This window comes from Littorina saxatilis, linkage group LG16, assembly GCF_037325665.1.
Source record: "Littorina saxatilis isolate snail1 linkage group LG16, US_GU_Lsax_2.0, whole genome shotgun sequence".
Lineage (NCBI taxonomy): Eukaryota > Metazoa > Mollusca > Gastropoda > Littorinimorpha > Littorinidae > Littorina > Littorina saxatilis.
The window spans coordinates 53,230,138-53,253,821 of NC_090260.1; the positions used below are offsets into that span (position 1 = coordinate 53,230,138).

At 45.1% G+C, this 23,684-nt stretch overlaps 1 protein-coding gene and 1 long non-coding RNA gene across 2 annotated transcripts in view; one reads left to right on the top strand and one right to left on the bottom strand.

Moving 5' to 3' along the window:
- The window catches only part of LOC138950063 (uncharacterized), a 188,875-nt gene that overhangs the window by 25,213 nt on the left and 139,978 nt on the right, over nucleotides 1-23,684 (bottom strand). The window lies entirely within an intron of this gene.
- LOC138951233 (uncharacterized) lies at nucleotides 1,095-21,325 on the top strand. The gene is made up of 3 exons (XR_011451062.1): nucleotides 1,095-1,438; nucleotides 19,338-19,674; nucleotides 20,968-21,325. It is a non-coding gene; the product is annotated as an uncharacterized lncRNA (long non-coding RNA).

Here is a 23,684-nt window from a genome sequence, read left to right on the forward strand (position 1 = left end):
CGTATAGTTGTGTTCTTTTATTCTACGTCGCCCGTCTTCGCAGCAGCAGAAAACAACTCGTCAAATTGAGTGCGAGGATTTATTTAGCATTCCATACATACAACTGCACATCGTGGCAGAACTCAAATAGAAGCTTTTTTACATTTAAATCGCGCTGGCATCTATATTATAATACGCGTGGCCTTTTTCGCCGTGTGGACGTATCTCCTACCAAACCCCGCCGGTTTGGACCCTGTCCCTCGGTTTTCCCGTAGGAACGGATCGCGATGAAGACGATAGGCCGGGTTAGATTGACGACTTCGAAAGCGAAATGGCTTTTTGAGGCCTTTTTAACGTGAAATGTCGTAGCAGACAGAATATCCCAGCTATCCCATTGGCCGAAAGCGAACGGTTTGACTAAGCACTACGCGACCGCACCTCAGACGAACCTAGCTGTGTGTTTTATTTCTCTACCTCAGACGAACCTAAAATAATAAGAAGATAGATAGATCTGTTTATCTGTTAATGGAACTCCAAAATATTCCATAGATTTGTTTACTTAATTTTTAAAAGATAAGTTCGAAACATTATCATCTGATAAGTCGCCGTATAACCTTATAGGTTCCAGCGACTAAATATTTTCCCCCGGTGCAACCATAGACATGTACGTCATCATGATCTCCCCTTAATTTGACCGTTATTTTGGCTGTCTTAGTGAAATGGTAAGATATATCTCTATGTTTTTTACATGTAAGTGTTCGGAAAAAATACAGTTATAGCAGTTATGTACAAAAATAAGCAGCATATGCTCTTTTCGCCAAAGTAAAGTCCTTTTTTCTTTTGGTTTCTTATATGTGTCACAGCACACTGCAAGCTTTTAGGCGAATAGCAAGTGAGTGGTATATATATATCATCAATTTTATAGTAGGTAACGGTGTGAATTACTTGCCATGTTCATGTTCATTATACGTTTTCCATATGTGTCATTTAATTGTGTATTGCTTGATGCCATGTGTGTGTGTGTACATGACTTTAAATAAGCATGGATGTGTGCACTCGATTGTGTGTGTGTGTGTGTGTGAACCATGTATATATTTTCTGTTGTCAATTACATATGTTATACTATGCGTTTGAATCATTATGTATTTTAGACGTCATACTTTTTTTTCGTATCTTCACGATGGCTTTTACCCGTTTAAATTTTAATGCTTCCAACTTTCAAAGCGCTGCACGGCTGGGAAGAGATGCGCACTTTTATCACTGTTGTTCATGTAGACGTAATCATGGATTCATGCAAACGTCATTCCTGCTGTATTTTATTTTGTTTGTTTGTATAGTCGCGTGCGGTCGCGCAGTCTTTAGTCAGACCTAAAGCGTGGCAACATTCGGACCGCTTGCTTCTGCCCAGCTTTGAATCGAGGCAGCTGTCAATCTGCTGTCGCATCAACTGGCTCTACAGGTAAATCCCATTTATCAGTCTGTAAAACTTTCTTAAAGTGTTCCTAACCTTGCTGTATTCTGCCACAGGGGTTATACTATAGAGATAGAGAATTTGCAGTCTCCCCCCGCCATTTTGACGCGCATGAGGCATGTTTTAATCATGGATGTGCAAACGCTGTGTGGAGTACGCTCATTTTTTTGAAAATACACCAAGTTTGTTTGAGAAACAGAGAATAGTCAAAGTGCAAAACAGGGGTTCCCAGGTCTGAATATGCTTTGAATCATTATATATTTTGGACGTTTTAGATTTCCATTTCGTAAAAATCTATGACCCATGGCGCATTACATGTGGGGGGGGGGGGGGTGAACGAATCTTGCTTTTTCTACTTCTCTAACCCATGGCATAGGCCATACATGTGGGGGGTTCTATTACCTGAAAACAGCATCCACACACACGCGCACACGTTCCATTGGACGTACATTTATTGTGTGTGTGTTTGTCTGTGTGTGTGTTCATGGATGCTGCACTCGATTGTGTGTGTGTGTGTGTGTGTGTGTTTGAACCATGTATATTTTCTGTTATTTACTTATGTTATACTATGCGTTTGAATCATTATATATTTTAGACGTCTTACTTTTTGTTCATATCTTCACGATGGCTTTTACCTTTAATGCTTAATGCTTCCAACTTTCAAAGCGCTGCAAGGCTGGGAAGAGATGCGCACTTTCATCACTGTGTGTGTGTGTGTGATCATTTGGGGGGGGGGGAGGGGGCTGTATTTTTTACACCAATGAGCAAACGTATAAAGAGAATTTTGTTCATGTAGATGTAATCATGCAAACGTCATTCCTGCCAAAACAAATCTTTTTTCAGTGTTGCATACTCCTGTGTACAAGGTATAATTTTTTTCCCATTTTCTTCATGTAGCCAAGTGCACTTTGCTACCCTAAACACTCTAATCATCGCATAGCGAAACAGCCTTGTGTACAGTACAAACAGATGATACGATGATGCGCGCGCACATTGTCGGCGCAAATTCTAATAAAATACCTTTCTCTATATATCTACCTAACTTCTATCTTTCAAAGTCCCTTTTATCTTTGATACGATCCTAATTACATTTAGGTTTGCATAGAAGTCACTGATTAGGCTGGATGGCTGCATATTATTGTGTTATTTACGATAATGCTTCGAACTGACCAAAGCGTCACTCTGACCTTCACCGGTTTTCGTGTATCGTCGAGAGAAATTGATTCTCACAAACTCATCTTTGTCTTTTCAATCATTGTTTTGTCATTTTTGTATCACTATTACATATCCCGTACCTATGTTGCATATGATTTTAGTTTGTTTATAAGGATTTGGTTGTAATGAGTGATGCTTGGTTCCTCTGCAAAGATTGCTAATTTATGCAGACAGGTACTCGCGCAGGAATTTAGCCGATTCCATTTACTTTCGGACTTTACCGCTTCGTACTAAGTCAATGTATAATTTTCCCCCAAGTAACGCATATCATGATGTTTGTCTAGGGTTCTTCTTTTTATCTGTATGATTTATGAGTTTGTCCATTATTCCAGTTTAGAGAGTTTTGTAATTTTCCGCACTGAAGTTGGTTCAGTGCCTTCACTAGGACCATTGTTTTTGCATCATACTAAATAAATATAAGTTTTTATGAAATGTGATCTATTGCAATGGAAAGCTAAAGGTCGTAGCTTTAATTTGATGTATTGTTTGTTAGGATTGGTTAGGTATTTGTTTAAATAACGTAGGGTAAAGCAAGTGTAAGAAACACAGATTTCGTGTTTCTGGCCGTATTCAGGCGATTTTTATTCTCGGCGGACGGTGCTTTCTGTGCAGTCCGCGCCGGGGCTATAAGTATAGGCCGGACACCGGCATAAGGATGCATTCGCTCCTAGCAGCTGAACACGACACTACACTTGCTTTGCTGTCTACGGGTTTCGCCTTCGGCCTCTACGTTTCCTTGCATTGTTTTCTTGAATAAAAAGTTGAAACAAGACGCTTGGACTTGGGCTTCGTGTATCTACTTCTACTACTACCCTTCCACTCCACCACTACATTTGGCGCTGCGCAGCAGGGTACAGAAGCATCAACTGAAAGAAGACAGTACAGGCAAACATGGCGGACGAGGCAAACACCCCCAACCTGCGGCTCTGCAAGCTGAGGCGTTTCACCGGCGAGGGCGACTGCGCCGAGACTTTCATCCAGGAGGCCAAGCTGATCCTGCAGCTACAGACGGTCCCTGCACTTGCTGCAGCGGCATGGATCCTTGGAGCGCTGGACGGAAGGGCTCGACAGGAGGTCATCAGGCGACCAGCAGCGGAGGTCAACACGCCAGCCAAAATTTACTCCATCTTGGAGCAGACGTGGGGCGACCAGCGAGATAGTGTCGCGCTGGCTGCCGCCTTCCACAGACGACAACAGGGTCTCGGCGAGTCCGTTAGCGCGTACGCCAGCCACCTACGCGGTGTGTGGGTCAAGACCAATGCTGCCGAGGCCAACACACTGAACGACAATACGCTGCTCAAGACCTTCGCCACAGGACTCCACCCACAATCCCTGAAGCGTGACATGTGCCGCTTCCTGCGAGAAAAGCCGCCGCCACCTTCGACGAAGTGTTATTTTGCGGTTGTGTGACCTTGATGGAACTGTGTGGTGCCCATTTGGTGAGTGTGACTATAGCCCTTATTCAACGGTCTGTGTATGACGGTGTAGAGAGCCTACAGGACTCAGCCAGTGTATATACTGTACTCGAGTGGCTGTAGCGCGTGCAATCCCATTCTTAGCTAGTGTGACACGTCACATCGGACTTGACGGATACAGACTTGGGCTGGTGACGTTAGCCATGTGTCAGTATTACATAAGACTTTCCTCGGTGTTCGCGGCAGTGAAGTGACGCAAGTGTTGCGTCCACGAAGAGACTCGCAGGTATGTTTACTGCCGGGTGTTTTGTTGCCGTTTAATTTGTTGCTGTTTGATAATGTTCATTTTCATGAATGCTATGCCATGTTTCTTGCATTGGTATGATTGATATTGATTGTTGCGATTATTTGTCATGATGCTTTGAGTGGAATGTGTTGGCGGATGTTTGCGCTTATTGAAAGATTTTTTTTGGCACAAGCAGATACTACAAATCTGATGGTAATTGCCACCTAGGGTTGAAAGTAATTTAGTGAATACTTGCTGACCTTCAAATAAGGCCCTGTATCATCACTTTCTTAATTGCTCTCTTAAGCGTAAACTAAGTTATGATTTACCTTGTTACCTTTAAATAGGCTTGGTACAGATCATTTGTAATGTTGGATGTCATTGCATTGTGTCAGGTGTATTGTACATGATGTATCATTTTAACAGTGTCAGGTAACTACGTCATTCATTAGTGAATCTGTCCATTTTGTAACTGTTACCTCAAATACGTCTTAAACACAGCCTTTACTGTAAAGCCGTGAGCGAGAGTTTTTGTGAGTGTTGAGCTTGGGCATACAACAGCGCACATTGAAAGAGAATAACCCTATATTATCAACTAAACGGGTTGGTGGGGATGAAGGTTGCATTTTTGTATGGTAGTGTTGACATTGTGTTACTTTTTCTCAGTGGCAATGTTTTCCCATGAAATTCCTCATTGTTTGCACTTTTATTTTTTTGACGCAGTACTTTGATCATATGTGAGACACTTTGTAAAATGCAGGCCTCACTTTTGATTTAGCAAAGCTGGTACTGATCACGAGAACATGTTTTTGTAACTGTCGATTTTCTCAGTGACATATGTGAAAGTCATAGGCAAAGTTTTCGCAATTTTTCTCTTTTTGGATAATCTAAGATGGTTTGATAAATTCAGCCCTTAGGCTTTCCTGTTTTTCTTAAAATCAGCGCGGCCGCTGATATGTAAAAGAGTTGGGGGGGATGTAGCCAAGTGCACTTCGCTACCCTAAACACTCTAATCATCGCATAGCGAAACAGCCTTGTGTACAGTACATAGCAGACGATACGATGCTGCGCGCGCACCATTGCCGGTGTAGTCGGAAAATAACACTGCAGGAAAAAAACACTACAACAGTGTTTTTTCCCCAGTAAAATATCACTGGGAGTGTTATTTTCCTAGGAAGATTACACTCCTTCACCCAGGTAAAAATGACTACGCCAAGGAAATTAACACTACCCCAGGGAAAAAAGACTGCTCTAGTTTAAGTGTGCACTTGCAAACAAAAATGATTAAAATTCTTTAAGAACACGTTTAGCACTCGCATGAAACAACCCTTTCGAAGTGCGCACAGAGGTTCACCAAATAAATTTTCTCTTGGGTTTCAGCTCTGTTGTCAGGGTTGCGATCGAGCCACCTTTGAGTATACCCGCTGATCGTGGTGTTCAGGTACATGGCAGCTGCCATGATCTCTGTTTCTGTAGCCCAGATACCATTTGCTGCCATTTTTCTCGATCTGGGGTATTCTTCTGTGTCCATACCAATATAACGGCCCAAAATGTCTTCGTTGTGTTTGATGGTTTCTATAACTGCGCGTCGGATCTTTTCATGAAAAGCTTGAGACCCTGCGACCTCCAGGCTTAACGCTCTGAAAAAATTGTTTCTGTTTGACGCGGAGCACCCACTTTCGTTTTCGGTCTGAAGGGCATTCTGTTAGGTGCGGCTAACCCCATAGTCTTGCATTTCAGTCTTCTCCATGTGGAGTTCGTTGGGGGTAAACTACTTTGGAGGCGCAGGGTCAACCCTAACAATGTGTGGTTCTGATGAACGGTCAGGTTCGGCTCTGTTCTGTCGCTTTCTCTTGCTTGAGCACAATTCACCTTTCTCTTCTTGCATCAACTGCTGATTGATGTTGACGTCATCAGACGATGAACTCTTGGGAACACTAGCACTGGCACTGCAGGAAGTGTCGAAAATGTTGGTGTCGTCAGTCGATGAACTCTGCGGAACACTGGCACCAGTATTCATGGAAGTTTGTGGACCGCAGTCGTTTGCAGCTTTGTGCGGCTTTAGATTAACCCCATGTGCTGTTTGCTTTAAGATTGTGCCGTCAGGGGTTTTCAAAATGTAAGTCTGATTTTGATTGACAGCATGTACCACATAGGGACCTTGCCACGGAGCCTTCATTTTCCCCCCTTTCCTATCCGCGCGACGCAAATTCCACAGAAGTACCTGCTCATCCACCACAACCATTCGCTTTTGGCCGTGGCACTTTTCGTAGTCACGTTTCTGTCTGTCTTGCGTTTGAGTGATGTTCTCTGAAACTGTGTCTTTCATGACAGTGGACAGCTGCCTGATACTGTCCAGCCTTTGCTTGATATCATCAGGACAAGACGTGTCTTCACAACCTTCGAAGACGCTGACATTAACGTCGTTGCCATCGGTGCTGGATGAGCAGATGGGGTCAATTTCGTCCCCAATCGGTAGTCGGGCTTGTCGGCCATACAGCAAAAAGAAAGGGGTGTACAGTGTGCTTTTCTGTGCGCTCGTTCTGAAGGCAAACAACACACCTGGTAAAGCATCAACCCAATCTTCTTCATCACGCAGAGTTTTCAGCAGCGAAGACTGGATTGTTCGGTTGTTTCTCTTAACAAGGTCATTGGCCTGTGGACGATAGGCTCTTGTTATATTTTGTTTCACTCCACTCAGCCTGTGAAGCTCAGCAGACACTTGATTCACGAATTCTCTTCCCTGGTCATTAATCTGTATCTTGGGACACCCGTGACGACAGATCAGTTCATAAAGGAACCTTGCAGTGTCTTTTGCCGACTTTGATGGCAGGGGCTTGGCTTCCACCCCGGCCATTTCGTAAAATAGTCCACAGCAACAACGATACTGCTTAAACCACCTGGAGATTCTGGCATTGATGTGATGTCGATGCCGATCTGAGTCCATGGGGAGGATGAACAATTCACGCAGTGTTGTTTTCCTGGCAGTCTTATTTGCCGCCGTAGTGGCAGTGTTATTTTCCTGGCGCCAGTGTAATTTTCCTGGGAAAATAACACTCCCCTTCCGAGATTGCAGTGTTTCTTTCCTAGGAAAAATACACTCCCAGTGTTTTTTTCCTGGAAGTCTTTTATGCCTCCTACACCGGCGCAAATTCTAATAAAATACCTTTCTTTATATATCTACCTAACTTCTATCTTTCAAAGTCCCTTTTATCTTTGATACGATCCTAATTACATTTAGGTTTGCATAGAAGTCACTGATTAGGCTGGATGGCTGCTGACATGTTTAGTGCACCGATGCTTTCTGTTTGCAGCCTTCGTTCGATCCGATTCGTTCGCTTCGCTTCGTTACGTTCTTGTAACATCTGCACGGCTGACTCTGGCGGGAACTGTTGGAGCTACGCTAACCAGGAGACCGGCTAACCAGGAGACCGGCTAACCAGCGGACCGGCTAACCAGCGAACCGGCTAACCAGCGGACCGGCTAACCAGCGAACCGACTAACCAGCATACCGGCTAAGCAGCAGCAGCAGAGATAAAGCTAAGTGCACCATGTCGTACGCACCCCGTTGACCACCGTTGTCTTTTCGTATCTATGATTTCATTGGAGTAGTGACAACGTGGGGTGTGTGACACCTGCACGAACTAGAGCTTTTCGAACAGAACATTCGCATTTAACTATATTTACACGGGTTCAGCGTGTTCCTATAATTTTCTACATACTACTGGCATTTTGTCAGTGAACACTGGTTTTTTTACGTGTTGAGAACGTAAAAGGAACATATTTTGAGTGAAGGCTCGAGGGAGGTGGAGAGTTTATACATAAACAGGCGTCTGAAACTTATACTTTTGTTGACTCTATTTAATTGTATGCCTGCGAGAGTGGATCGTGGTGTGGTTAGTTAATTAGTAGTAATTAACCGGTTCATAATCACCTTGAGTGATATATTGAAACGTGACACATGGGGGCCAAGCCGGGATTTACTCAGTTAATTTCCAACTGATAAAGACCCACCAATTAAGGATAACTAAGAGCAGATAATCTCGTCAGTGCTCGACTTATTTTCTGCTTGGTGCTACCCTTTTTTGTATAGTTTTGATCATATACCACACCTTAAGCGATTCACATCTTGCAGGAAATGTAAATTGTAATTTGTGAGTTATTGTATGCGCTAACTGTGATTACTTCCCTTTTCTTTGTTTGTGAATCTTTGTTGTTGTACGTTCAGAGTTTTCCGTTGCAGAGAGCTGAGCGGGGTTAGCGGATTTTGTTATTCGTTTTACTCAGTTTTCTCTACATTGTTGTTTCGCATTCTGTAACAGGTTATATTTCTACCGTCTTGTTTTACTTGGATTTTTCTCCATATTTTGACTTTGTTGGAATTTTGGGGGGGAAGGGTCCGAGGACTTCTGTCCTAACCAAGGCTGTGGGAGACACTCTGTTTCACCGCAAAAAGCAGCCGATAAAGTAGGCCACGGCTGTGGGAGACACTCTGTTTCACCGCAAAAAGCAGCCATAAAGTAGGCTACGCGTTTTGTTCTACACCGTTTGGATTTTTCTTCTGCATTTTCCGGTTGCTGGATTTTTGTATCCACCGCTTTCGTCACCGCGTGTTCTAGCTATAGCTGCGTTAGACTTACTTTGGTAATAAAGCTTTGCTAAAACTAACCATGGCTACAGGGGGATCTCCGACGAGGAGAATAACTTTCGAGACTCCTGGCAGTGAGGAGTTCAGGGACGTCACGAGCTCATGCACCATCCCACAACTCTGCGTTCCGTGCTCCAGGAAACATTTCCAGCCCCACTGTAACGTCTACGTTAACGGAGTGAAGGGCGAAGGTCTGCGGGACACAGGGGCAGACATGATAGTGGTTCGGGCGAGTCTAGTTCCAGCCATGGCCTACACAGGAGACAGCATCAGGGTGAGAATGGCCGAGGCATCTCACGCTTACGACTTGAACACGGCAGTGATCAAGGTCGTAACACCGTTGTTCACGGGGACCATTGTGGCCGTCGTCATGGACGATCCTCCATGCGACCTGCTCATTGGAAACCGGGTTCAGTTTGTGGACGGCGTCACCAGGGAGGTTCCCGTTTATCGGTCTCCCGACGTCATTTCAGTGCTCACGCGGGCACAGGCGGAGCGAGAGGACAAACCTCTCAAACCCCTACCTGCTGCACGAGCGGCCCTGGGGAACGTGACCCCCGCGCTTCTCGCGAAGGCTCAGGCATCTGATCCGACATTAGCGACTCCTCGGGAGCACGCGAAGTCGGGGAAGGTGAAGCTGAGCGGGAAGCATGGGAGGTCAAGGTTCCTCAGGGACAAGAAGTTGCTCTACCGTGAGTTCAGCAACCAAGAAGGTACATTCAAACAGGTTGTCGTGCCTCGCGAGTTTCGCGAGGGTGTCATGGCAACGGCACACGACTCGATTCTGGGAGGTCATCTTGGTACCAAGAAGACCACGGATCGTGTCTGGCGCCACTTTTTCTGGCCAGGCATCTGCACGGATGTCCGACGTTTCTGTGCGTCCTGCGATAAGTGCCAGAAGGTGGTTGCCAAAGGAAGGGTGAGGAAGGTCCCCTTGGAGAAGATGCCGCTCATCGACGAACCCTTTCGTCGGGTGGCAGTGGACATCATCGGGCCCATCTTGCCTGCGTCTGAGGACGGAAACAGATACATTTTGACCATGGTGGACTACGCTACTCGATACCCAGAGGCGATCCCTCTGAAATCGATTGAAGCCACGCGAGTAGCTGAGGCTCTGGTTACTATGTGGTCCCGGCTGGGAATTCCATCAGAGGTACTCACCGACAGAGGCACGCAGTTCACGGGAGGAGTGATGGCGGAGGCAGCACGACTGCTATCACTGGAGCAGCACTTCACCACTCCTTACCATGCTCAGTGCAACGGACTGGTGGAGAGGTTCAATGGCACCCTGAAGACCATGCTGAGGAAACTAGCTCAGGAGAAACCACGCACGTGGGACAGGTACATCCCAGCATTGCTTTTTGCATACCGCGAGGTTCCTCAGGAGAGCTTGGGCTTTTCCCCATTCGAGCTGTTGTACGGCAGACAGGTACGCGGTCCCATGGCTATCCTGCGTCAGGCTTGGACAGACGAAGAAGCTGACGAGGAGGTGCAGACGACGGCGACCTACATCGTAGAACTCAGGAACAGGATTGAAGAGACCTGCAAACTGGCTCAAGAGAACCTGGGAAGAGCAGCACAGCGTTACGCGCGAGGATTCGACCGCAAGGCACGGCCGCGCAGCTTCAAGATTGGAGAACGGGTGTTGCTACTTCTACCTGTCAAACACAACAAGCTACAACTGCAGTGGCAAGGACCTTTTGAAGTGACAGCGAAAGTGGGCCAGAACGATTACAGGATCGTCATGAACGGGAAAGCACGCCTGTACCACGCCAACCTGCTGCGCGCCTACATAGAGAGGACTGCCTACGGGGAAAAGGACAAAGTGACAGAAGCAGTTGCTGTCGTGATGGACGAGACAACGGAAGAACAGGGAGGAGGACGTGTACCAGTTTGCCCGCTGGAGGCTAGTGAGGATCACACGGACGTGCACATCTCACCTGATCTTGGGGACGACCAGCAGGCGGACTTGCAAGAGATCCTGAAGGATGCAGCACGGGTCCTTACAGACATACCACTTCAGACGCATCTAGAGGAGTTTACCTTCGACTTGCTGGAGAAGCAGCCAGTGAGGACGAAGCAGTATCCCATGCCTCATGCCCAGAAGGAGGTGGTCAGGAAAGAAATCGCCGACATGACGAAGTTGGGCGTCATCGAGCCAGCGAACTCTCCCTACAGTTCACCAATTGTGCTTGTGAAGAAGAAGGGTGGACGCGTCAGGTTCTGTGTCGACTACCGGAAGCTGAACAAGATTACGGCGTTTGACGCGGAACCCATGCCTGATGTGGACTACCTCTTCAGTCACTTGGCCAAGGCCAAGTACTTTTCCAAACTGGACCTCACCAAGGGGTACTGGCAAATCCCAGTTGCCGAGGAAGATCGCCCAAAGACTGCATTTACCACTCCATTCGGCCAGTTCCAGTGGACATTCATGCCTTTTGGTCTACAGAATGCAGGTGCCGTCTTCACTCGCATGATGAGGAAACTTTTGGAACCTTTGAAGCGCGAGGACATCAGCAGTTTCATCGACGATGTGCTGATCGCGACAGAGACATGGACTGAACATCTCGACGCCCTGCGCGACGTGTTCGGAAGGTTGAAGGACGGAAATCTGGGAGCTAAACCGTCCAAGTGCTACTTGGGATTTCGGGAATTGTCTTTCCTGGGTCATGTTGTCGGCGAGGGATTGCTCGTTCCAGAGGACGACAAGATCCAGAAGATTCGGGAGGCGGAGCCACCGCGCACGAAGAAAGAAGTCAGGTCTTTCCTGGGCCTAGCCAGCTTCTACAGACGCTTCATCCCGCACTTTGCCGAAATCGCACTACCACTGACCAACCTTACCAAGAAACTACAACCGACCGTTGTAGTGTGGACTGAGGAATGCAGCTCCGCATTCAACACCCTGAAGAGGCGACTCACTAGTCAGCCTATTCTCCGACTACCAGACCTGAACAAGGACTTCGTGCTGAGGACAGACGCTTCAGGGAAGAGACTTGGGGCAGTGTTGCTTCAGGAGACAGAGGGGTTTTTGCACCCTGTTTGCTTCGCCAGCCGTAAGCTGACCTCGGCCGAGGCAGCGTATGCAACGGTTGAACGCGAGTGTCTCGCCATTGTCTGGGGCATCCAGAAGTTCGAAGCGTACCTGTACGGACGACCTTTCTGTCTGGAGACGGACCATCAACCTCTGCAATATCTTCAGGTTGCAAGGTTGGCAAACGCCAGACTTATGCGCTGGGCGTTGATTCTCCAACCGTACCAATTCACGGTACGCGTCATTCCGGGCGCCAACAATGTTGGAGCTGACTTTCTCTCTCGGGCTGTAGAGGAGAACATGACTGTGAGCGAAACCGAGGTTTCGTCTTGAAGAGGGGAGGTGTGTCACGATCGGGTGACAGAGACCAAGAAAGTGTCACTCAGTGGAGTGCCTGTTCTTGGTCGGTTATGATAGAAAGCGCCTGTGCGTGATATTGGACACAGCAGAGTTTGCTGACAGTGCTCTACGAGCACGGATGTTTTGAAACGCACGAGCTTCACAGTGCGGGTTTCTGCTATCATAGGGCTGACGGTTTTTCGCTGACAGCGCACACGGGATTTTCAGGGATTGAGTTTCTCGTGTCTTTTTTCTGCTTGGGGAGGCAGAATTGTGTATAGCTGGACTGGTTTTGTGACAAGGTCAGTCACGTGTATTTTGGCTAGGTTGTCTGACAGAGACACGAGTACGGGACACTTGACACCCAGCGGCAGAAGGGGAAGGATCTAATACAGTTTCTAGAGTATGATGGTTTTTCACCGAATATTATATTCGGCACTCTAGGGGAACTTCCACTGCCACATGTTTTGCTGAGGACAAGTCGTCAACATTCCTTCGTCGGCGATGGCTTTCGCATAAGGATTCGACAAGGGGTTCTGGAGGTTTTTGGTCACTGTTGACGAACAGAGGCTGTTCCAGGGAGGAAGCGGACTTTGCTTCCATTGAGAGTTACAATCATAGGCTTTTGAGGTAATAAATCATTATTTAACGCTGTTGATGAGTCTGTGTTGTGGAATGAAATACTCTCTGTTGTTCTTTCCAGGTTAGCGCATAATTTACTCTCTGTGACGCTAAAATACTAATCTGTATATGGTTTTTGCAGATAGGGAGAGAAGGACGGAAAATGGCTGTTTTGTTGTTGTAAAAAGTCCGTTTTGTGCAGGCCCACGTGCTCGATGAGATATTTAAAGATGACATGTTTAAAGGTGGTGGGTGAGGGGTAGCTGACATGTTTAGTGCACCGATGCTTTCTGTTGCAGCTTTCGTTCGTTTCGTTCGCTTCGCTTAATTGTATGCCTGCGAGAGTGGATCGTGGTGTGGTTAGTTAATTAGTAGTAATTAACCGGTTCATAATCACCTTGAGTGATATATTGAAACGTGACAACTGAGTATTTGACTTTAATTAAAATTGTTGGATATTGTTGCGTAAGATTTACGCCAAAACGTGTTTGGATATGGTCTTGTAGTGACTATTGGTTTTGGTGCCAGATTTTTTTTTTTTGTGGTACTTGACAGATTTCAAGTAGATTGCTTGAGCTTGCATTATTGTTTGAAACTTTTTCAAAACTTTTCTCTAAACTTGGACATATTTTGGTGTGATTTTGAAAGTTCAAGATTTCCACAATGGAGCACGAAGATGATCATGATGCGTTGTTTGAAAAGTTTGTAAAACAGGCAGAGACTTTGGGTCTGGCTGCAGATAAACGTGAGAAATACGTGAAAGAGAGTTTTGATCGTTTGGAGAGAAAACGAGAAAAAGATGAAAGACAAAAAGAGTCAGATAGACAAATGCAAAAAGAAAGGGAAGAAAGACAAATGCAAAAAGAAAGGGAAGATGCACAAATTGAAGAAAGTCGAAGACAAAAAGAATTGGAACGGGAAGAAAGAGACAAAGAGAGAGAACACCAATTAAAGCAAAGAGAACTTGAGATTAGACAGGCTGAAATTAGTGCTGGGTCGCGTGGACCGCAAAATGGTCGGGATTCTCACGCTAATGTTGGTGCTCGCCCTGTTTACCCCAGGCTCCTTGCATTCAGGGAACAGCACGATGATATAGACTCTTACTTGTTCAGATTTGAAACTCATGCAAAATCTCTGGGATGGGAAGAGACAAGGTGGATCACGTACTTGTCTGCTCTTTTAGAGGGCAATGCATTAAACCTATACCATAGCCTTGCTGCTGCTGGTGAACTAACATACCAATGTTTGAAAGAAAACTTGCTGAAGAAATTTCAGTGCACGTCTGAAACATTTAGACAAAAGCTCCGAAATATCCGTCCAAGTGAAAAGGAACCGTTCCAAACTTTTGGGATTGAGTTACGACGATTGTTTGATCGTTGGGTTGCGCTATCTGACATAACCACAGATGTTGATGGTCTAGTGAACTTGATTCTGGGAGAACAATTCCTTGAAAGCGTTTCAGCTGACTTAGCAACTTTCATTCGAGAACGAGGTCTAGTCACTTTGGATGAAATGGTCAAAGCTGCCGAAAGCTATCGCTTAGCGAGACCTGGGAAAAACTTGTCACGAAAGTCGGGACCAACCATTTTTTCTGCAGGTTCTTGTAGTCACGAAGAGTACGCTGCAGCTGCTTTTTCACAAAGCAATAATCGGAGAGGTGGTCCGCAGTCTCGGAGGTATGGTTCTAGTTTTGGTGGGCGTGGACAAGGTAACTGGAGCTATGGCAGAGGTGTGTCTGATGCTCAGGCACAGTCACAAGGTGATACATACTATCCTCGTGGAAGTAGACGCAATCGTACTGGTAGTCGCAGAGGTGGTTTGTCCCGGAGCGGAGATACTTGTCTGTTTTGTCAGAAAAAAGGGCATTGGGCATCTCAGTGTCCCCTACGGACACACCCTCAGGACCCTTGTCTGATTTGTGGGAATGGCGGCCATGACAGGAGGACTTGTCCGACGTATCTGATTAGATCAGGTTTATACAAGCGGGTCGAGTCAGGAAATGCTGTTGTCGCAGACATTGGTTGTTCGGTTACTCAGGCTGTAGGAAGTCTGAATCTTGATCACGGTTGTGTCAACAACGTTGCGTGTTCGGTACTCCGTGACACGGGTGCCACGATTTGTGGAGTGCGCAGTCGGTTAGTGGCAAAAGACCAGTTTGTGGGGGGTAGCGTCGCCTGTAAGACGTTTGGCGGAGAGATACATACATATCGCCAAGCGAAAGTGATGGTTCAGTCCTCTTACTATTCAGGAGAGTTGCTTTGCTGTGTTCTGGAGGATCCTGTCGCAGATTTGATCATAGGGAACATTCCGGGGATTTCGGAAAAGGTGACAGAGTGTTCTCCTATTCTTGAGAGGGTCGCAGCTGTGACTACTCGAGCGCAGGCAAAGAGACGAGATCTCCCTCAGAAGCCTTTGGTAGAGGTAATTGAGGATTTGGCTGTGTCACGTGATGAACTCATTCGGTTCCAGACTGAAGATTGCAGTCTAAAGGGTTGTTTCTCACTTGCAGTGAGTGGGGAATCGAAGTCAGTAGGAACAGCGACATATTGTTTCTACAAAGAAAATGGAATTTTGTACAGGCAATACCAAGCTAAAGACAAATTTTTTTGTCAGGTGGTGGTTCCAGAGAACTTACGTTCGTCTGTGATGGTGACTGCACATGACCAGTTACTGGCGGGACATTGTGGCATTCGGAGAACGTTGACGAGAATTCTTGCCAAGTTTTTCTGGCCAGGTGTTTCGGCTGACGTAGCTAGGTATGTGAAAAGTTGTGATATCTGTCAGAAGACAGTATCGAAAGGGAAGGTGTACCCTGTCCCACTGGTGGCCATGCCACAGATATCAACTCCGTTTGAGAGAGTTGCCATTGACCTTGTGGGTCCACTTTCTCCACCTTCTGAAGAAGGCCATAGATACATTCTAACCTTGATTGATTTGGCTACAAGATTTCCGGAGGCTGTTCCTATGAAGGAAATCACGTCAGTAGCTGTGGCTGAAGCTCTTCTGTCCATCTTCGCAAGGTTGGGTTTTCCAAAAGAGATTTTGTCTGATCAGGGTTCGCAGTTCAACTCTGAACTCATGAAGCAGTTCCATGCGTTGTGCGGTACGCATGCTGTGCGAACTTCGCCATATCATCCACAGGCAAATGGGACTGTAGAGAGATTTCATGGAACTCTGAAAGCGATGTTGCGGAAAGTTGTCCATACGCAGCCGAAGGCATGGCATCGCTATTTGCCAGCGTTACTGTTCGCATGCAGAGAGCTTCCATCTGAAAGTACAGGATTTAGCCCTTTTGAGCTCATGTTTGGTCGTTCGCCGAAAGGTCCCATTTCGTTGATAGCAGATTCGTGGACTCAAGGTCCGAATGCTGATGATACAGAGGCAAAACCCATCTATGCATATCTGTTTGAACTAAAGAACATCATTGCAGAAACGTGTGAGTTAGCAAAACAAAACTCAGCAAAAGCTTCCAAAAGAGGGAAGAAATACTTTGATCAACGTGCGAGGCAGCGCATTTTTGATGTTGGTGACGAGGTGTTAGTCTTACTGCCTACTAATACCAACAAACTATTGATGACATGGTCTGGTCCATACCAAGTTCAGGAATGCTTGCATCCGGATTACAAGATCCTGGTGAGAGGTCGTTCAAAGATCTTTCACGCTAACATGTTGAAACAGTATGTGCGACGAGGCATGAGTGCTGTTGAGACAAAGCAAGAGTGTGATACGTCAGTGTCAGGGGGAAAGTGTGTTTCTTGGAACACTATCACGACTTTCAGGGTTGAGACAGTCTCTGATAGGTTCCCTGAAAAAGCAAAGAAGACTGTTTTACCAGTCTATGGACCAGAGAAACCTCCATTGGTGGTAGGTGATACCATTGCTGTGGTACAAGATGAGGATGATTTTACTTCGTTACCTACCTTGCCGGCTCCCATGTCGTCTTCCATGAAAGATGAAGACATATCGTCTATAGACTTTGACAAAGGTCTCTCAGAGGTGCAGAAATCGAGTCTGCATGAGGTATTTTCTGAGTTTGCTCAGATTTTGACAACTTTGCCAGGTTCGTTCAGTGGAGATCTTTTTCTTGATGTCGATCTGACCACTGATGTACCGGTACGATGGCGTACATTAAAAAGTGTCGTTTCAAGAACGCAAAGGTTTTGCGATGGTCACTCTCGTTGCAGGAGTACAGGTTCACAGTTGAACCGATACCGGGAACACGGAACGTGTTTGCCGATTTGTTGTCACGTTCAAATCATGACCAGTCTGTTCCCTAGGGGAAACTGGTATGAAGATTGCAGTTCAGTGAAGTAGTTACCCTCTTTTACCTGTTAGCCTAAAGAAAAAAATAACCTTGGTCGGTCATTTTTTTTTCTGGGAGGAGGGGGTAATGTGACAAACGGATTTGCACATAGTGTATATTGGAGTTATGTGACGCAGGTGTACAAAGTTTCATGGGCCACGAACTTTAAGTAGACACCGCACGGTGAGATGTCGTTGACGCAGTGCGGTGTTGATGTGACCAATCAGAGAGGAGTATTGACTGAGGTGGCGTGGTAAAGATAATACAGCCTCAGAACTTTAGAGACCATTGGAAGGAACACAAGTGTCTCCAGTTATTAAAGTTTCTCACCGGGCGCTAGAGGTCGTTTGGGGACTCGTGCCGGTATTGAATCGGTAGATTCGACTGCTGTGTTTACAGGTATTTATTGAATTGATATTTTACTCGGAGATATTATTTTGCTCGGAAATATTGACTTGAGAAATGACCGGGAGAGTCATGTGTGAATTGGCTGAAAAGCGTGAGTTGATGTCAGCCATTGTTGAAAAGGGAATGTTTACATGTTTTTCGGAAATGAAGTCGCTTATGAGTTAGCGGGTGTATATACTGTAACCGCATAAGTTAGTTGACGGTAGTGATAAAGAATGTCATAAAAGTTTATTCAAGTATGGAGACTTATGGTAGTTTAAACTTGTGTATTTTAGCATCCCGGGGCCGAGAGGGGTCGCGGAAGTTTGGGGAACAGACGGGAGGTTCTACCCTCACGCTCCAGCCGTGAGCTGTGGGAATGCAGGAGGGGAGACGGTGTGAAGCGCTGCGAAACGGGAACCCCGTCCCATTCCACCACACGAGACAGTTGTGTGGGTGGGGTGAAGCAGTGCGTGCCACTGTATATTGTGAGTACGACTGAGAGAATTTAACCAGCGTGATAGCTGTACAGAGATACGTTTCCCGAGTGAATAACCACGAGACGTCGAGCGTCGTGGGGTTTGTCATCTGTGTATAACAGAAGTGAATAGTAACAGAAGTATTGTTTGAGACAATGACTTCGTGTGTTTTGAGACAGACGGGCTTTCACGGAACAAAGCCTAAAGTGTTATACGTGTGTGCACGTGAACTGTAGACTGCATGACAAAGTAATATGTATGTAATTATGTGCAGTTAGACTTCTGTGTGTTAACAGAAATAGAACTTCCATGTTGAGCGAAAGTGATTTGTAGAATGGATGTAGAATAATATGTTTATGTTGTGATTGAACATTCTAATAGAGGTACAGGGGCAAAGGGCTGTAACTGTGTTCGTGTCTTTGTGCCTGGTTGGAGTGTTGTGTGTGTGTGTGTGTGAAGGCTAGATAGTAAACAGAGAGTAGCATGCACAATTTCTGATAGGAGTGAATAGACATACATACAGACATACACACGTAAATTCCAGCCGTAACAGTACTAAGTCAATGTATAATTTTCCCCCAAGTAACGCATATCATGATGTTTGTCTAGGGTTCTTCTTTTTATCTGTATGATTTATGAGTTTGTCCATTATTCCAGTTTAGAGAGTTTTGTAATTTTCCGCACTGAAGTTGGTTCAGTGCCTTCACTAGGACCATTGTTTTTGCATCGTACTAAATAAATATAAGTTTTTACGAAATGTGATCTATTGCAATGGAAAGCTAAAGGTCGTAGCTTTAATTTGATGTATTGTTTGTTAGGATTGGTTAGGTATTTGTTTAAATAACGTAGGGTAAAGCAAGTGCAAGAAACACAGATTTCGTGTTTCTGGCCGTATTTAGGCGATTTTTATTCTCGGCGGACGGTGCTTTCTGTGCAGTCCGCGCCGGGGCTATAAGTATAGGCCGGACACCGGCATAAGGATGCATTCGCTCCTAGCAGCTGAACACGACACTACACTTGCTTTGCTGTCTACGGGTTTCGCCTTCGGCCTCTACGTTTCCTTGCATTGTTTTCTTGAATAAAAAGTTGAAACAAGACGCTTGGACTTGGGCTTCGTGTATCTACTTCTACTACTACCCCTTCCACTCCTCCACTACATTCAGATATGGCGTCCCAACTACCAACTCACTGCGACCTCACTTCAAGACGCTGACCACAACTTGGCCTGTGAAGCAGTACCCCGACTTCGACAAAAACAAAAGCAATCTTTCCAGACCATTATCAACCAATTGTCAGATGCAAAAACCAAAGCGAGCAAAGACTTCACACAACTAACCAATCTTCTTAGGCGTGAAAATCAACGCCTCCAGTCGGCGGTCGCGTGTGGTCGCGCAGTCTTTAGTCAGAACCAAAGGCAAAGCGAATGTTGCCGCTCCTCCCCCAGCTTTGAATCGGGGCAACTGTCAAATCTGCTGTTGGATCCTACAACTGGCTCTACAGGTAAATCCCATTTATCAGTCTGTAAAACTTTCTTAAAGTGTTCCTAACCTTGCTGTATTCTACCACAGGGGTTATACTATAGAGAATTTGCAACATTATTCGCCACGTTTCTCAGTCTTCCCCCGCCATTTTGACACGCCACGGCTGAACTGCAGGATTTTCGCTCTTTCAACGCTGCATTCTTTGGTTGTTTTCTAACCCAGGCATAGGCCATATGGGGGGTGGGGGGGGGGGTATTCAAGGAATCTTGCCATACATTATGGACGGGGGGGGGGGGGGGGGTGCGGTACTAAGCCAAAGTTTGGGATTCTGCCGGTGTCACGATTTCATCTTTCGCCTGTGTACATATTTCCCCCTCGATACTCAAGACTGAAATGTTTCCTGGTAAAATTAAGAAGTGAAATTATTTATGGACGAAAAGCATGTCATTTTTTTGCATGTGAAGAAAATTGGTTAAATTTAATAGATTTCACACCCAAAATCGATTTTTTTCGAAAACGTGTACCGAGTGGTTACGTCCTTTGAGTAAGAAGGGAAACATTTGAGGATGAATCAAATTTCAAGTTAAATAAAAAAAAATTGGTTGGACAAATTTGGCCCCATGAATGTAGGGTACACAAGGTCGCTTATCAGTACAATCGAAGGGTGTTTTTTTGTTCAGTGTAGAGTTTATACTAGATCAACGAGGCCGAGAATCAAAATATCAACACCGTTACAAAGCGAAAGATGAAAACGTCACACCCGCGTTACCCATGCAGATGCAGAAAGAAACGCTGCATTCTTTCGTTGTTTACTAACCCAGGCATAGGCAATACATGAGTGGGGGGTTCAAGGAAAGATTTCCATTTCGTAAAAATCATACATGAGGGGGAGGGAGGGCGGTGCTATTACCTGAAAACAGCACACACACGTGCCATTGGACGTACCTTTATTGGGTGTGTGTGTGTGTGTGTGTGTGTGTGTACATGACTTTATATGCATGGATGCGTGCACTCGATTGTGTGTGTGTGTTTGGACCATGTATATTTTCTGTTGTCATTTAGTTACAATATGCGTTTGAATCTTTATATATTTTAGACGTTATAGATTTCCATTTCGTATCTTTACGATGGCTTTTACCTTTAATGCTTTGGGGGGGGGGGGCTGGATTTTTACACCAATGAGCAAACGTATAAAGAGAAAATTTTGTTCATGTAGACGTAATCATGCAAACGTCATTCCTGCCAAAACAAATCTTTTTTCAGTGTTCCATACTCCTGTGTATAAGGTATAATTTTTTGTAATTTTCTTCAGATATGGCGTCCCAACGACCAACTCACTGCGACCTCACTTCAAGACGCTGACCACAACTTGACCTGTGAAGCAGTACCCCGACTTCGACAAAAACAAAAGCAATCTTTCCAGACCATCATCAACCAATTGTCAGATGCAAAAACCAAAGCGAGCAAAGACTCCACACAACTAACCAATCTTAGGCGTGAAAATCAACGCCTCCAGTCGGCCACCTCATCTTCACTACGTTCATCTACACCCACCGCTGCACCAAACAACCCTGCGGCAATAGCCAGCTAATCTTCATCTGCACTACGTTCACCCACCGCTGCACCAAACAACCCTGCAGCAACAAGCACTTCTACAAACACATCAAACCACCTATTGTCGACGTCCTAACGCTCAGTCAAATCATGGATGACGACATGATTAACGCAACACAAAATTCAACACAATCCACAGACATGTTTGATGCAACACAACACGCAACCCAGTCCACTTCAGATGACGCAGTCACATCGGGAGAAGCTCTCCAAGCATTGTCTCAGGAATAAACATTCACATTCAACCCATTTTTTCACAACCTTTTCAGAGTCAGTAGTTGCGGGTAAAATCTGATCCCTGTTTTGAATTTGGTGGAATCATTTTGCGACAAATCGATAAAGTCACGAGACAAAGAACATCAACAAAGACCATATGGGCAACCATGTAAATTGTTGCGGGGGTGTAACGGAGATCGACTTTGTCTTTATAAGAATAGGAATCACATCATCTTAAACTCTGCACACGGTGACAACTGCAACGCGTGTGGCACACAGCATGACAAACAAAACGAGCCCCTGCCATGAATACTCCATGCTTAGTCCTATTTATCAGTTTTGGTGGCGCTGATTTGGCAAATGAAATGTTTTAATTATTTTGTGCTGGCTTGCAGCCCAAGAGAAATATTAAACAAAAGCAAATGTATTTCTTCAGGCCTAACCAGGGGCGGATCTGGGGGGGGTTCAATGGGTGCAATTGCACCCCCCCCCCCCCCCCCCAGCGGGACAACAAAAAAAAAAAAGAAGAAAAATGTATCACCTGAAAATAGCACTTTACACGCTCAGATTGCACCAGATTGCACAATTTTGCTTCCTTTTTAAAAAAAAATTCCGGGGGGGCATGCCCCCGGACCCCCCTAGCATGCTCGGCGCTTCGCGCCATCGGTTCGGCGCTTCGCGCCTTCGCTGATAAGATACAAACAAACAAAAAAAGAACTTTGCACCCCCCCCTTTCAAAACCCAGATCCGCCCCTGCTAACCATCATAATGCCATATATGCATGGTGATCTGTAAACTTCTGTTCTCTGTGCACAATGCATGTGTAAACATTTTGTTGTTCGCAGAACGCAGAACCAATTTCACATTTTAGAGAAATATTAAACAAAAGCAAATGTATTTCTTCAGGCCTAACCATCATAATGCCATATATGCATGGTGATCTGAAAACTTTTGTTCTCTGTGCACAATGCATGTGTAAACATTTTGTTGTTCGCAGAACGCAGAACCAATTTCACATTGGCTGGTTGTCGCGACATATGTCGCGCTACTTTACGTATACTGTCACCTGGTTGTCACGACATATGTCGCGCTATTGGCTCAGTCTGTTTGGTCAGTTCCGATTACCTCCCATTGATGCGAAAACCTATATGACCGTTTTTATATTTAGTCAAGTTTTGACTAAATATTTTAACATCGAGGGGGAATCGAAACGAGGGTCGTGGTGTATGTGCGTGTGTGTGTGTGTGTGTGTGTGTGTCTGTGTGTCTGTGTGTGTGTGTGTGTGTGTGTAGAGCGATTCATACTAAACTACTGGACCGATCTTTATGAAATTTGACATGGGAGTTCCTGGGTATGAAATCCCCGAACGTTTTTTTCATGTTTTTGATAAATATCTTTGATGACGTCATATCCGGCTTTTCGTGAAAGTTGAGGCGGCACTGTCACGCCCTCATTTTTCAACCAAATTGGTTGAAATTTTGGTCAAGTAATCTTCGACGAAGCCCGGACTTCGGTATTGCATTTCAGCTTGATGGCTTAAAAATTAATTAATGACTTTGGTCATTAAAAATCTGAAAATTGTAAAAAAAAATAAAAATTTATAAAACGATCCCAATTTACGTTTATCTTATTCTCCATCATTTGCTGATTCCCAAAACATATAAATATGTTATATTCGGATTAAAAACAAGCTCTGAAAATTAAATATATAAAAAATATTATCAAATTTTTTTTTTCGAAATCAATTTAAAAACACTTTCATCTTATTCCTTGTCGGTTCCTGATTCCAAAAACATATACATATGATATGTTTGGATTAAAAACACGCTCAGAAAGTTAAAACGAAGAGAGGTACAGAAAAGCGTGCTATCCTTCTCAGCGCAAGTACTACCCCGCTCTTCTTGTCAATTTCACTGCCTTTGCCGTGCGCGGTGGACTGACGATGCTACGGTCTTGCTGCGTTGCATTGCGTTCAGTTTCATTCTGTGAGTTCGACAGCTACTTGACTAAATATTGTATTTTCGCCTTACGCGACTTGTTTGTTATTTTTCTCTCTGTTAATTCACCAGTGGCTATGTAACATGTGTTACAGAATTGCACCAGTGTAAGGGTTAACATTTTATTTTTCACTCACATGTTTGCTGAAGTGTACAAATTTTGTTCCATTAAGTGCTGTTTTTTCCCCGTCTTAAGACATAT